Raw genomic sequence first — 15325 nt, 5'->3', positions numbered from 1 at the left:
CGATATTTTATGGAGGTCCTTAATAATGAAAAAGTAAAATGTCAATACAACCCCCTATTTGAGATATGTGGCAAACTGATTGGCCAAGTCTGCGCGATTCTGCACAAATGGGTGCAAGGGTTTCAAGGGATCGTGTTAAAGCAGATAAATTGCGTCCGCGCTCTGGTCGCGATCGTAAGGGATCCTCGAGCATCGGAAGTATTAGTGAGTTTGGCGTAATAGCCCTTTAATGTGAGTATCTCCCACGTGTAGGTGGTTAGTATATTATTGTGCAGGCCATCGTGGTGGCCATGCCTTGTTGTTAGGCTATTGTAAAACTCCTGGCAGATATCCGGATATATTCCTAGACTCCAGGAAGGCTTAACGAGCATGAGTGAGGTGATCTCAACCTGGGTGCGCTCGCAGGGAGGGCAATGAAGGACATGATCGACGTTACTGATCTATTGACCGAGGTGAGTTACCTAATTAATTGACGATGATCGTGGATAAGCTATCGGGATGTTTGTTTACATGACCCTCGAGTACAACAGACGACCAGTCAGACTGAATGTGGCCATACCACCCTTTTTGATCGTACGCGTAGATTGAAGAGGGACGGTTCTAACGAAAGGTGACTTTACAGTAGATCTTTCGCATCTCAATAATGAGTTCTAACCAACAATTAGCCGCATGTAGTTAGCTACTTCTGCCCATTACACATCTAAATTGGAAAATAAGCAAGAAACTATATGGGTACATTTCGTGGAAGGTGTTCAGTGGATTTTTTTACTTCCTTGTAATCAATGAAGTCCCTAGAGTTACTCTCGTATGATTGAATTTGGATTTGATTTTGCTGTACAGTTTTAATTAAATTTCAGTCTCCCCATTCCATTCTCGGCTGGACGTGGTTTATTACAAGGTCGTCTTGGAAATCTTCGATAAAATTTCAGAGTTTTGTACTGTTGAGCTCTAAATTATTGTGATATTTTAGTTTTATTACAGCAATAGGTTTCAGTCCATGTTTTGCAGATATTATTAAAAACAATTATTGTAGCAAAATCTATACAGGGTCTTTCAGCACGGGCGTCAGTTAGACGTTTTTCGGAAACTGTTTATGATTTTATTAAACTTTATACATATAACCGAGCATAAAACTTAAAAGTAAGACTAATTTTCCTATCTAACGACAATATTTTCAAGATGGCGACACTTCCCCTTCCCGGATGTCAACCCTTACTTTGTTGTTTTTATTCAGTCTAATAATTTTAATCTCTCAAATTAGTATTTTTTCAACTTTCCTTTTAGAAGTTCCTATTTTAGATTTCAAAACTCGGACCATTTACATGGAAAATCTTACTGAATAAAAACAACTATATAACTATAGAAATTACTTGAAAGGAATTTACATCCCTGTTAACAGGTCTTTAAATGAACACGCTGTACATAATTACTGAATGTTTCCACAAGTTAATCTACACAAATTGCTGCCGTTTAATAATCAGGCAATGAATCAATGAAATTTAGATTATTACAAACAAAACAATTTAATTTATACAATAAAAAATTGAAAACTGTACAATACATTGTTTAAAACAATGTTATGCCGTCGCATACAACATTGAACCGGTTTCCTCTGTGGAATGGATACTTCTTCGATTACGCTAGCTCGAATGGAGTGCGGGTTTAATTTGGATGATGTCTCAGAATTAGCGCGTAGATGAAAAATGAAATGGAATTTTTTTGGATACTCAATCGCTGGAGGCTTTTTATTGTCTACTATATATTTCGTCATTTGTTTAGTACTGTAAATCAATTGAAAGCTGTCATGTTCCCCTAATAATACGAACTATAATGTTCAAAGCGAAAGGCGTCGTTTTTTCATAGGAGGCTGCGCGACTTTATCCTGCATTAATTAGCTTATTACGTACATGCAACGAAAGCATCTCGTTTAAACGTAATATTTTCTTATCGGACGAGTCCCTTAATATTTTCGCACTTTCCCGAAACCTCGATTCCTTTCTTGAAATTAAACACTTTAGTTTACCGGTGTTGCAAAATACCGAAAGATTCGAATAAGAATTTCATCAAACTTTTTGCACACGCTTGGCACGTAGACGATCACCGAAATGGTTATATCTTGCGCGCTTTCACGAAAATAAACTATAAGTTTACCGGTTGTGCTTCAGTTCTTGGTTACCGTGCTATATCGGGATCTTACCCGTAATCTCAAAAGTACATGTTTACTCCGCAGCTCAGCACCGAATGCGTCCTAAAACTCTCCCCGGACGGATCCCTACCCTACTATCCTTTCTCATTAACTACAATCACAATGGCTTCTTACCAATGAAACACGGCCATCTTTACTTGTCGATTTGTTTTCTTCATTTTTGCACTACTAATTAAATAAAAGTTAGGGTAATAAATCAAAACCTACGTACGACCAATATACCACGCTGCATTTTCCAAGATACTGAAAATATGCATGCTTATTCAGTGGTTTTGAGTAGATATGTCCAAGTAAGACACCCATTTTATCTCTAGTTAGAGCGAAATCTCGTCTCAAGACATCCAAAACCCATTTGGAACGGAAGACGCCGAAACGACTATTTTTAATTCCACCAAATGCTTATTTGCTCTTGAAATTCCACTAGTGAAATAAATTATTGCACGATCGACCCTCTAAATTTCGACACCTCGACACAGGTTGAATATTGTGGTCATTTTTGAATTGGTGGTGGTGCTTCTTTTTGGTGCATTTTTTTAAGAATTAAAAAAACATGTGCTATTGTTTGCGTTTTGTCCGTCCGTCCGAACCCATTTCTGCCGTTTTGAACTACTTCTAGGGCGAGGGGAATGGTCCTAGAGTCCTGGAATTCTTTGGAGTAGATAGCCTATACTTTGAAGGTGTGCCAGACGAAATAAATTGGTTTGTACAAACTTTCCTGCGCGACTCTTTTTCGAGATCAGTGGGTGACGGGGCCCCAGGTGGGGGGGGGGGGGGGTTATTAATTAATTTTATCTTTCATGGTATTCTAATTAATGGTTTCAACCGAGGTCTCAACGAAAGAAACCGTTTTCTATCAACTACTGCCTTTCTTTCTGTCCTCTTATAAAAAGACAGCGTGGAGGGGGGAGGGGGGGGGGAGTAGTGGATCTGGTTTTAATATTCATGGTATTCTAATGAAAGGTCTCAACGAAAGAAAATAATTTCTGCCAACCATAGTCCTCCTCCTCCACCCCTTATCGTGATCGGATATATTCCCTGATATGTCCACAACGGATTGTCGGAAGAGAGTACTCACAAAGGGCGATTGGGACGTCTGGAATAAATATATCCGTTGGTGATGTCAAAATATCTCGAAAGCGGTTTGTCGGAGCAAAGGCAAAAATCTGCAGAATGGAGTATCGGAGGATTGTTAAATGTGTGTAAAGATCCGCCTCCTCCCCTTATAACCCAACCATTTACCAAGCTATTTCGGTTTTTAAAAAATGCACTTTAATTTATACTTGTTTAAATTTGGGGTTGCGGTCAGAATCGAATTCGATAAGTCGTAGTAAGATGATTTTAAATACAGGTGTCATTGAGGGTTGTGGTTTATTGTTATCTTATCCATCCAACATCTCTTAGTTTATTAAATCGGTATTCTCTCCTTGTATGACATGTCCAAATCCGCTATAGGTTCAGTGAAATTTAATTTTTGCTCTTGAACAGTGTAATTACATACTAATCGTGTTGTTGCGGGTTATTGGTCTCGCAATTAAGGAATAATTTACAATTTAGAAATTCGTGTTTATTTGACATACATTGCGATGTACTTGGTTTAGGTCTAATGACAAAATAAATGTTGCACTCATAACAGTATTTCGAGTAGATTAAGAGTTTTTTGTAGGTGATCGACGACAGAAATTTATTATGCAACACCTAAACTTTTTCTCTGTTTAAATTAGTGAGTCATCTCAAGCAAGTTTTCATTCATGCCGGACGGTCGAGCCCGACGCGGGGCAAATCGTTTGAATTTTTTTCTCAACTCGAAGTCTTGGGAAGTTAAACTTGTTCTTCGGCCTTTGGAATGTGTAGTGTTGACTCTTCTTTGATTACGCCACACCGCCGTTCCCACCATTACCTACCTAAACACAATGTTTCATAGCGAAGCCGTGCCGATTAACTCAGTTCCAACATTACGAAATTCAAACAAAAGTGACGGAGAGGATCTTTGTTATTTAAATTAACATATATTTTAATAACGTAGTGTGTAAACTGTTAAACGTCAATATAGACATTGCATTCCTTTATAAAACGTACAAAATTACGAGTAGTACCTGTCGCCTTTTATAAAGGTGAAAAGGGAAGTTTACAACGTTAGTGAAACTAAGCATGGCTGAGACTAAATATTTACCTTGACTTCAGAAGCAATTACGTAACATTCCTTTATTTACAGTTTTCTTCTTTGTCAGCTTAACATTATTATTTATTAATCAATCTCGTGCAGATTATTGCCGAGAAACGTTTTCCTTTCGCAAAATTCGTCGAATACCGTTACAAACACAATTAGGTACCTACTTAACAAAATTAGTAGCGTACGGTTTCAAAGACTTCGCAAGCCCATCTGAATTATTTAATCAGAGATAATTATAGGGAATTATGCATACAAACAAAATAAGACTTACGGTTTAAATATTAACATTTCATTTTAGCAATGAGATACGATTAGACGGATTGCAAATTGAGCAAATGAGCTTTAGCACGTCTTCTTCCAGTCCCAGCTGCAAGTAATTTATTTCTATTTTGATCACTTGATATTCTAAATTTGTCATTTTTTTGGAAAAGGCACAATCTCATACATTGATAATGCGCTGCTTGCAAAGATGCTCTCCAATGGTTTGTTGACTAAAAAATGCGCTAAAAATTAGGATACGGTGGTTTTCGAAATTATTCAAATAAATTGTCTCGTTGGGAAATGTAGTGTCCGCAAAGTACGGAACATCAGATTTGTCTCTGTAAGTATTAATTCGCAAATGCTAAAATATTCGCACCCTAAAAATTCACCCTCAAGCGTTCGGAATAATTACCGACATATACAGCGATAAGAACGTTTGGTTGTAACATACCTATTGGTGATCTATTGGTAATAAATCGACATAGACCTATGATTGTGTTAAACCAGTATCTACATTAATTGCTGACTAAATCGCAAGTTTGAAATTAATTCCATTTAGGTAAATATTTGATTTCAAAGGCATTGCTGAAAAGCATGCTCATATTTAAATGTTTATTATTCAAAAACTGTTGAAGCTCTCGCTGATTTTTTTTGTAGAAAATTTAATCCTCTACACTTCTATTCACGTATCAGGGTTTACTGACGTGGAAAAATGTTAAAATGCAATGGGTATTTTTGTCTACTTCGAGATCTATTTACTACATATAAACAATTTGGCTTAGGGTAAGCCATTCGACCGTTTCAGAGCGATTTTATTGAAAGAACTCAACAAAAAATACTAATTTTTATCAAAAGAAAGCATACCTATGTACGAGCCTATGTATTATTATTTGTTACATAATGCGGTAAGTCAACGGTCGGCACTTTGTACGTGACCAATTAAAACGAACGACGTGCGGGTACCGAAACTAAAAGAAACACGATTTGTACATTTACCTACATGTACCTACCTAGTGAATATATCATGTAAAGTGTGACGTTATGGTATTTAGAAGGACTAATAAAAACTAGAGTCGGCCAAGCTGTACCTTTTCAGCACATACCCAACGGAGCATATAAAAGAGATGAATACAGCAAGATTATTTTACACACGAAGAACTATTTGAAATAAACACCAAACGTTGCGCAACCATGTGGAATGTTCGGATAATTTCTCTTTTTTTCTAATTCAAAATTGCCAGCCGGGCGTGGGTAGATATTTTTTAATTTACATTTGTAATAAAGTATGTAGGTGCTTTATTTCGAATCCTAAAGCCGTTTAGGGGTGAAAGGATAAATCAAATATTTTTTATGAATAATTCATCAGGTTTTATTTAAATTTATATTGAGAACGATCAGCACGTACGGCGGCGGGATAAAGAAATTCCGTGATTAAATTTTTATTTCATCAATGAATTAAAAAATCATTTGCATTGGTTTATTACAAAATTGTAAGAGTAATACGTGGTTTTATTCAATCAATTTTATAATAGGCGAACGGGATGGAAATTTTGATTTGCGAATTAATTCGGGATATTCGCAAAAAATATTCGTTTTCGGAAAGGAGCGTATTGTCCCTATTCTCACGAAATTCACAAAGCGTTGGCAGTACAAAACTACAAATGTAAATTTTAAACAAATGGTCAAAAATCACAAACAGCAGACAAAAGATTATGCTTACTGCATATAATTAATAATTCTACAAAATTGGTTATAAGTTACCTGAGATAGTTTTAGTTTGTTTTTAATTTGTTAAAAAACGGACCCCGCAATCGTTTCCATTTTATTAGTAAACTAGAAATAAAGCATTCATTTAAAAAAACCACGGTAATATATACACATATTTACTTGCGAACCATGATTCGTTGGCGTTGCCCTTTCATCAATCGATTAATTAGTTCCACACTTGCGATTTAGTAAGCAAATAATTAGGGAGTGGTTTAGCAACATTAAATTTGTTGAATTGACTTCACTCTTGCGAATAGGAGGCTCCCCCAACCGTTGCCTTTTAAATAAAAAATTACAAATAGAGTAAGTAATTAATTTAAAGCTTGCAATATAGACATTTATATAAATACTGTTGTGGAAGCAACTTGATGTACACGTTATTTCGGTCTAAACCCCAAAAATAATTACGGTCACGCTGTATATGAGAATATTTCATTTTATTAATTGTAAATCTGAGGAATTATTTACGAATAAGCACAAAGTTGGGTTATTGTATTGTGTCTCAGTGTTGTAGGCACATCTGGTCGTTTGCGATGAGTTTCTATCGGGCAAAATTTAATTGACGCACGTGTTTTATAGCTGCTAAGAGATAACGGAGATGCAGATATTTCGTAGTATTGCGTGTTTCTTGTCGGCGTAAGTGGGAACGCGTTCCTTTGCAGCTGGCGTTATCAAGTCTAATTGTAATTGGCGGTGTTTTTGAAAATCCTGAAGAGGAAGATTATTTAAGGCCCGTTTCACAAAGGACCGATGATCATAAATTTACACGTTACACTGGGACACACCAAACCCGTGCCCCAAATCGACGTTAAATCGTGCATGCGTAGATAACCGAAGTCAAGCAAATCATCTCGCGTTTGGGGCACCGACAGACTGTGCCCCGGAAGGACATGCTAATTTATTTCCGCCGTTTGTCTTGGCGATTGAGTGGGCTCACGCCCTTGTGACTTTTATAGGACAAACTGACCGCTATTACTTCTCAAATCATGTCGATGACTGATACGAAACCCGTTTTGTGAAAACAAAAGTGGAAGTGGCGTTTCCTTAAATACTGGAGACAACGTAAAAACAAGACAACTGCTACAGCGAATTCCGGGAGAGCGTGTATTTCGGTTTACGCTAATTTCTCGGGCAGTTGGCCCTATTTGTTTAAATTCTACGGTCCGAGGACCCACTGAACATTTTTTTCATTATTTATCAAGCCAGTTCGAGTCATTGGATTCATTTTATTAAAGAAGAAGTAAAGTTCACTGGAACTGTCCGCGAGTGTTTTGGCGTCTTTTATAAGTGCGCCTGAATATCGCAAACCTTTCACGACTACATTATTTGGATTCTTAAAAAAATTGTAGGTAAGTAATGTTAATGTTTTTTTTTTATTATTATCGACCGCCTGCGTGTGGAGTATTATATCCAAACAAGCTTTGTAAGCTGTTCTTTCTTACTGGGATTTTGTTTAATTATTTAATATATTTCAGAATAAATTTTTGTCATTATCAATCAATTAATTGTGTGTTTACTCGAATCCTTTATACGACCCAGACAGCGCCTTTGGAAGTTGATCGATGCCATCAATGTGATACATTTTTTCATGTATTTGCAGTTTGATTAATGAGAGCGAAGGCCGAATTCATGAAAAAAAGACACTTTCAACACATAGTGATCCTTAATAAATAACCCATAATTGCATAATATCATTGACATTCGCTATTTACTGTCACTCAAAAATTGATCCTATTGTTCCCAGATAGGATTAAACGCAATAGAAACGCATAAGAAAATCGTGAAAAAAATTTTCCATACGATTTTTTTACAAAAAAAGTCCCGTAATTTGATCACTATGCAAACAAATATTTTAATGAGCAAGAGACATGGAATAGGCCATTTGACATAAGTAAATCAAATCCAGGAAGTGTCTTTTGATTTACAATTGATTTTTCGAGTATCTACTAAGCGCATTGTTGCGAATATTCCAGAAATCCCTATGGACATCGAGACGCCATGAAATATTAGTCATCGGCGATAAAAAACGAAGGCGAATGTGAAAAAATCTTTGCGGAAAATATGACGTATTTTGTTCGAGAACATTCTAGAACCCTCGGGATGTTCGGACGTTCGGTAGCACTCGAGTTTGCTACATTATCAAGTCGAACTACGATTCAGGACAGTTCCAATTTCAACGCTGAAGTAATAAATAGTTAGCGCTGTTATAAACTGTGTATAAGTATAGAGTGATAAGTAATAGTTCACTGTTACACGTCAATCCATTTTAAGACTGTTATAAATTTGTTGGTTAATGGTAAATGCATCACGTAATTAAATATACGTTACAGTATCATTTCTCGCCTTTGAATTGTATCCGAAATCTTTTTCATAAAAAAATATAGTACATCTGCATATGTTTGTGAATGCAGCGCTCCAGACCACATTAATCGTTTAGTTTCGAGATGTTAATCAAGTCCCACTATACAGGGTGTCCTAGATTAGGTTAAATGGGATTTTTGTGGTACTGATTTCGTAGAAAATTTGCCCCGAAAGCGAAAAGACCGAAAAGACAAATTTGAATTATTATAAAAGCCACGAGAAAATCGCAATAGAACAAACTATAAAAAATATGCCAAGATTAAATTCAAAATGGAGTTCACTAGCGTGAATATCAAGCTTCTTTTATTAATTAGTTTAATATTGAATCGTTAGAAAGGCATTTTTATCCCATGACGATAGATATAATCTATGATCGACTAAAAATAATACATAATAATCCAAAGCAGAAAAGATATCGAAGAAACTGACGAATGTTAACAAGAGAGTTTTAGTCAGGAATTTTAAGAGTCGAATGAATTTAAAGAAAGTAGGCAATCCAAAGTATCTTTAAAATCTGAAAGTTGTAAATTTGAGGAATTTCGAGAGGTTAAAAAAGCAGATGAATGGAAAAAGTTGATAAAAATCAAAGAAATCCGAAAGGAATTAGTTTCGAATGAAATCTTGTTTTATTCTATACAGCAACAATGTTTAAACCTATACGATACAAAGTACCCATTTTTTGTGTTTGTCCGAGGGTTTGTCGCACCACACTCTCACCAAGGAAAACTACCCTATCAAATTGTTTCAAATTTTAGTATATATGTTGTCAGTTGTCAATTTAATTCCCAAAATTTTTACTGCTGCAGGAGTCCCGTTTGAGACACATCGAGATTTTGGATTGGTGTTCTCCAATTTAAAGTCATATGATTGAATTTTTTTTTCAAATTTTCAAAAACCAGCCTGGATACTTTTGTGGAGAACGCAATGTTTCGTCTAGGAGGGTGTCACCTTGAAGTCAGAATTTTTCGACAACGTACAAAGCATAGATACAATTTGTTTACCAATTTCATTGAGAAAACGTCAAATCTGCTTAGCTCGGCGCTGTGCCTTCGATAATAGCATTGCATACAAAAATTATCAAAGTCCTCGTTTGAGATCGAAGGGACTTCAGCGCATTTTTGTGTGGCAGATCAGTATTTTATTAGCCACTTTCGACTCAACCATCAATAACAGATCTTGTCGAAGGCTACTACATTCACTAACCGCTTCCCACTTTCCGCGTGCACCCGCAATTCGCTTTTAAAGTGTTGACTCCACCATCAGTAAGATCGTGTCTACCACATTCTCTTTGACGGTACCCACTTCCGACGTCCCGTTCACCCGCAATTCGCGTTTGAAGATTTGACTCCACCATCAGGAAGATCGTGTCGGGGGCTACCACATTCTCTTTTACGGTACCCACTTCCGACGTCCCGTTCACCCGCAATTCGCGTTTGAAGATTTGACTCCCACCATCAGGAAGATCGTGTCGGGGGCTACCACATTCCCTTTGACGGTACCCCCTTCCGACGTCCCGTTCACCCGCAATTCGCGTTTGAAGATTTGACTCCACTATCAGTAAGATCGTGTCGCGGACAACCACATTCTCTTTGACGGTACCCACTTCCGACGTCCCGTTCAGCCGCAATTCGCGATTGAAGATTTGACTCCACTATCAGGAAGATCGTGTCGGGGGCTACCACATTCCCTTTGGCGTCGCGGTTGAAGATTTGACTACACCATCAGTAAGATCGTGTCGCAGGCTACCACATTCCCTTTGACGGTACCCACTTCCGACGTCCCGTTCACTCGCAATTCACTTCTATTGGCGGCACGAGAAAGAGAGACAGCGATTCGAGATTTACGAAACGTTAAACCGCGTGAGTTCGCAACGGAAGGTAAAAGGCGCCCGAAGTTGACTACTTTTCAAAGACGCGCGCGCGCGCCTCGCAAAAGTTCGTTAATTTCGCCCCTAGGACAAAAAACAAAATTCCGCCACGCAGGAGTTGTGCGCGTTTACAACATCTTTCCGACGACACCAATTTGAAAAGAATCGGACCAAAACTGTAGTAGAAGATAGGGAAAAACTGAAAAACCTTCACGTTAGTATACTACGCTCGAGGATGACGCCCAGATGTCGCCAACCCCACATCATGTAGCCATGTCCCTAAGGTTGACAAATTTCACGGCCCCGTAGATACACGTACACCCGTTGCCTTTCTACAAGAGTTCTTCTACGCGCCCACATTTGCTGCCAGCCAGCCATCCAGCCAGCCAGCCAGCCAGCCAAAGTGAGATTAAAAGCTACTTTTTACAAATAAATTTGCAAAAATGCGCTAAAAACTACTACCATTGAAGTGTTTTTATGTAATGGTAATAGACCAGGGGCGTCATTTCAACTTTTGGTTGGGGGGTGCAAAAAAAATTTAAGACTGGTGTAATCGTGACATTTATTGATTAAATTGTATATTGTTTTAAAATACATTTTAACAGAAAAGAAAACTACAGATTGAAAATTTTTTTTATAACAGAAGGGGATATCTTCGAGGCTTCATTTTTGCAAACTTATCGAGGGTAATATTTAGATCTAAACTTTTAACTATATCTTGGTGAGTGGCAAGAACCAACAAATCACTTAATCTATGATTAGAACATGAAGTTCTTAAGTTCTTTAATTTCCGATGAGATAAATTACTGAAACAATTCCTTGGGGGGTGCAATCGCACCCCTGTGCACCCCCTAAATGACGCCCCTGTAATAGACAAGAAAAAGCAAGTGCTATGTCGAATAAAACCATTTCGTTACGCGAAAACACGCAAACAGTTTTTGTAATGTTATTGGTAAATTACATAAAAAATTCCTTATTCGAATCAACCAATCAATTTTGGGTTTTTAGTTTTTTTTGTCACAGCGTGCGTGCGGATTGACGTATACTAAACAAATTGGATGCCCACGACTCTTTCATTTACCGTGGGCAGATTTGAGTCTTAGAAAAATTTAACCGTATAACGAGAAGAGAGGTTTCAATCTATTTATATCGCCGCTCTAAGGAAAGGTGTGTGTAAATCCGCGTCCGAAAGGATACGAAGTCAAGGTGAAAGAAACCTTTTCGAGTCTGTTCAAATTTTTTTTTTACATCGTTGGTGGTGCGTTTTCGAGTGTAATAAAGATTACTTTCCGCGGTTACGTCTCGTGGGCGGAAGCGATTAAGCCAATAAAAAAGATTTAGAAAACTAGTTAGGGAAGTTTCGTTGATAGATTTAGGAGCCCATTGACGTACTAAGAATGAGATTTTTTGTTCTCGAGTTGATTGATTTCTTAATTAAGGTCGCCCGTTGACTTTACCTATTTGCATAATGCCCACTATTCGTTTTTATTATACATTCCAGCTTTTAAATATAGTTTAACAAATATGTAATGTTCACCTGAAGAGAGGTCAGAGGTGTAACCGAGGCGTGAATAATTTGTTAGATGCCTGCTCTCACTTACTGGCATCTTTTCCGCGTACAATCTTTCACACATTTTCATTGTTCTGTAGATCTAAAACAGGTCGACTTTCTTAAATTTTAGAGGCAAGACTGTCTTTGTCACCGTAAACTAATTCGTCTTGACTATAATGTTTGGTTTTGTCTTATTCTATTAACATTACCTATTTATGATTGTTGTCCTCTCCCCACGTTTCAAAAATTTGAAAGTTTTTATAAAGACTTTTACATAACCATTCATGTAGACCTTCTTTCGGTCTAAACGCCAAAAATAATGGCGGGACGCCCTGTATGTGATATAATTTCAATTTGGTCGGTGGGTTCGTTCATTAGAATTTGTATCTTCAGTGTTGTTTTTTTCCTTTAGACATTTTGTAAATGCATAACTTTTGTACATAAGTACAAATAAGGCACATCTGGTCATTTGCGATAAGGAGATTTATCAAGTGAAAATTAATTAACGCACTTGTTATTTCGCTGATAAAGGGAGATACAGGCATTACGAAGAATTGCCCGTTTGATATTGGAGAAGTGGTTTGGCGCGTTCCGTCGTCGATTGGCGGTTGATTTGAAAATTCATGAAGAATGAGTTAATTTAATTGCGGAAATGGGGTTTCCTTATATACCGGAGACCTACTTGTTTTGTTGAAAACGCAATTCGTCATTTTTTATAATAAATTTGCGCAAATTGGTTTAAGAAGTTTAACGCGTGTTATCTGATTACGGAAAAAGTATTGTTCGAGTTAAAAAACAAGCAGTTCGTTAAGGTTTTCTTCTTATTAAAAGTTAACAGTTCCCACCGTTCGAACAGCTACGAAAAATTTGTCATTCAATTTAACAAGCCGGATTTTGTAATCTAGTTCAGTGTTATGAAGAACAAGCGAAGTTCCCGGAAGCTGTCAGCGTTTGTGTGTGAGTTAAGTGGGCCTGAATATCGCAAACCCTGTATGACCATATTAGTTCGATTATTTAAAAAAAAACTAAGTAATTTCTTATTTTATTTATTTATTATTTGTTTATTTATTATCCCTCTTTTGTTCTGGGCCCTGAACAGGCTTGCGCCCAATTACAGGGTGGCCCGCGTAATGCTTTTTAGAGGTGCCTCTGCAGAAGGTCTTAAGTTGTTCTATACTACTGTTGACCGTCTGAGTGCGGGGTAATATGCCTGAACAAGCTTTGTAAGATTTTCCTTCTTTTAAATTTTTTTCATTTGTTTCGGACAACAGTAACAAGTGCAGGAAAGGAATTTTATTGCAAATGTAAATAGAGTAAATTAATATTTATACAGCTTTGCGTGAATATATTCGGGATGAGGTAAATGAAGCGGGACATTGTAATTAAAATAAGAGCGTGAAGAGCGAATTAAATACGTATGTAGTTATCGAATGTTGAATAAGCTTGGAAGAGCGGAGGTAGGAGTGTAAATAGTGGGAATGCAGCATTCGTTAAACGGCGTTAGACAGTGCCAAATCTGCGCCTGTTGTTTTCGCAAAGCGCGACGTCCAATCCCAATCGGTCGATTGGGTGGATCCCGCAGAAATAAATTAAGCCAAGAGCGATACCTCGTCTATATCAAGGGACCTTCACGCAGCGGACGAGGATTTTCGTCACATTTCCAAGAAAAACGTTGAAAATTCCGCAAAACCACACCCCAGTCGCTCCGTGCAGAGCACAGCTGGAGGGTCAATTTTTTCTATTGAAAATCGTGACCAGAACGCCTTTAAAATCCCATAACATATTACCGTATTGCAGTTCGATTTCTAGTTATTATACAAGGTGTTTATGACGAAAATTAAATTCCTTTTAGCACCTGACGGCGATTTATTATACATTGCATTTATTTAATTTATAAATACAGTTGAATATTTCCTCAATGCGTAGTGTGTTTTTGCAAATGAATGTTTCATAACCATTTATTTTCAGGATTGTTCCGCCTCGAACCTCCATTTGTTAAAATATTATTCAATTGCAGCAAAGAGGTACTTTAAAGAAAATAAGAATCGTTTCATATGTTAAAAAAGGTTATTGACTTATTATTTAACCTTTTACTCTTTTCCTTAAGATGCCAGAAGAGGTTTACTGATGGACAACTAGCCGAAGCACGTTTATTTATACAGTTGTATTCATTTAGTAGTAGAGATAGAGATTTCGTATGTCTACTTTTAAATGACAAAAACTCTTTTGAAAGACGCCTAATTATATGCAACCAAAACAACTGGCGTTCGCTTTTTTTTTTAAATTTTATTTTACCTTTATTTTTGAGTGGTCGGGGTTTCAGTCAAGGCTGCTCTACCAACCTAACCCAACCCCACTATACATTTACAAATATCCATGCCCGAACCCCGATTCGAACCAGGAGCCCTTAGCACCACAGTCCAGTTTTAACTGAACTGCGCCACACGGGCCGCCATTCTGCACTGTCATTCTAGATTTTAATAAAAGCGACAGTAAACAGTGTGCATTTAGGTTATGATGAAGAGATATTAAATTCGGCCGCTATTTCTCTTAAGTTTCTTATGGGATTCTCTTCCACAAAAATTAAGATGTTCAGTTTCATATCCTCCGTTAAAACTGAAGGTTGTTTTCGGTGTCCTATGTGCACATCTGATGTAAAGAACCACTAATTTTAAATTAATCAACACAGAAAATAAATCTTTTACGCTCCTTAAACTGTTACTGGCATTATACCAATAGACAATATCAACTGTTACTTCAGTCGCACACGAACGAAAACAAAAATACGGAAGCCAAAGCAACAATATTCACATTCAAGTTCACATTTGTTAATATGATATCCAGACTTCATTTGTTTTAAGAAGTTATTTTGGTCGCATAAAATTAGGCGTCCTTCGAAGAGTTTTTATCATTTAAAAGTAGACATAGGGAAAACAGTACACACAAATCGCTATGCCTACTCCTAAATGAATATCACTGTATAATTGTATAACAAGAACCCCCCATAACTGGAAGTAGTCGAAAAATGTAAAGAAATTGAAGAACCCCAAGAGAAGAGAATCTGAATGATTTGAAGAATTCGAGAAAAAAATTACAAAGTGAAAGATACATTAATTATTTAATTACTGTACGTAGTGACGA

The sequence above is a fragment of the Photinus pyralis genome, unplaced genomic scaffold (genome assembly GCF_008802855.1).
Source record: "Photinus pyralis isolate 1611_PpyrPB1 unplaced genomic scaffold, Ppyr1.3 Ppyr1.4_LG8, whole genome shotgun sequence".
NCBI lineage: Eukaryota > Metazoa > Arthropoda > Insecta > Coleoptera > Lampyridae > Photinus > Photinus pyralis.
The sequence above is the reverse complement of the archived record's forward strand: the minus strand, read 5'-3'. Positions refer to the sequence as shown.